The 1,499-nt window shown below is 40.2% G+C and overlaps 1 protein-coding gene across 1 annotated transcript in view; it reads left to right on the forward strand.

Moving 5' to 3' along the window:
• The window catches only part of LOC104996596 (probable E3 ubiquitin-protein ligase MID2), a 16,496-nt gene that overhangs the window by 14,189 nt on the left and 808 nt on the right, over window positions 1-1,499 (forward strand). The window lies entirely within an intron of this gene.

The raw sequence follows: 1,499 nt of genomic DNA on the forward strand, positions 1-1,499 counted from the left end.
TTTGATTTCATGTGTAAGGATATCATACAATATTTCTCCTTCTCTAAGACCCATCTTAATTTCATCTCCTCTTTATCTCTGAAGTCAAAGCACCTTGAATAGAGTGGGTGCGCAATACCTTCTGTATTAAATACAAACGAAATACCTTTTGTATTAAGTCTCTGAACTACCATCTCTTTCCTTTGTCCTGACATCTTCTTTGCTTAGAACTTACATCCAAATCAACAATTGTGGGCCTTCGTGTTTTCCTTTCTCTCTCTTCCTTTTTCCTTGCTAAGGGGAAGACCACAGATTGAGATGGTGGTGGAGTTAAGGAAGGCCAGGAGAGACACAGTGCCCAAGCCAAAAAAAAAAAATGGAACAAATGGTGAAAACTCACTCCCATGGGAATAAAGCCAGAGAACCCAAGAGAGATCTGGCAAGAAGCAGGGATTAAGCTAATTTTCGTAATCCAGATTGAGGACAAGTGAGATCAGATTACCTGTCCTAGCAATACATATATCCATGGGAATACTCTCCTGGGATAGATTCGTGGGACAGTGTCAAGGATACTAAGGAACCACAGCTACCTAGCAGAAAAGAAAGGGGCCAAGTACATGAGTCCTCTCACCTTTTCCCCACTCTTCCTTGCCCCCTCTTCCCTGCCCCTGCCCAAAACATGAACTTTGAACAACTATGAACTGTAGGAACAATGAAGACAGCAATGAAGTAATGGGCACGACCAAGGGAAGGCATGCTATGCTAGCAGAATAAAGGGCCAGAAGTTGGGATATTACATTTGGAACAGACTTTGTTGGGATGGTGAGTGAGAGAGGAATGGTTATTGGGGCAGGTACTGGAAGAGAAGCAGCCGCCAGAGCTGAAGACTTGAAAATGAGGAGTAATTAAAAAAAATCCTATTATTAATCTAGAGTGAATAACATTCTGTTTTTGTTTTCCCACAGGATGAATGGAAGAGAGTAGTATGCTCAACTGAAAATGTGCTAGGAGGTCTTAGTAGTGCTGTAACCCTGTTGTAATAAACAGATTTGCAAAGAATCTATGTCCCAATAAATGATAGTAAGCAATGGATGTCCTGTCTAGATACAGCCAGGCTTTGCAGTTCGAAGTCTGGCATTTCTGTAAGCTCGCTTAGTGCCAAAAGAGGGAAGCTGTGAGATAGAAAGCTAGATTCTGATGAATTTCACACTTGAAATACCATCTTTTTTTTCTGAAAGAACCTACTGATAAATATAAAGTGTTATCACCAAAGACAAAAAAAAAATATCATGGAATACTGAGGCAAAACTGTATCTGACGACTAGAGACCTGAGTTTCAGTCTTAGCTTTGCCATATGCTAGTTTTATGACTGGGCAAAACACTTTAACCCAACTCTGCAGCTCATTTCTCTCATCTGTCAAATGTTGACATAATTATTAAATGATATGTATGAAATTGCCCCGAGTAGTGTCTGGCAAGTAGTAACTGTTCAATAAGGTATAGTTTTCTTAGTCAACTC

This window comes from Bison bison, unplaced genomic scaffold (genome assembly GCF_000754665.1).
Source record: "Bison bison bison isolate TAMUID 2011002044 unplaced genomic scaffold, Bison_UMD1.0 scf7180017851508, whole genome shotgun sequence".
Lineage (NCBI taxonomy): Eukaryota > Metazoa > Chordata > Mammalia > Artiodactyla > Bovidae > Bison > Bison bison.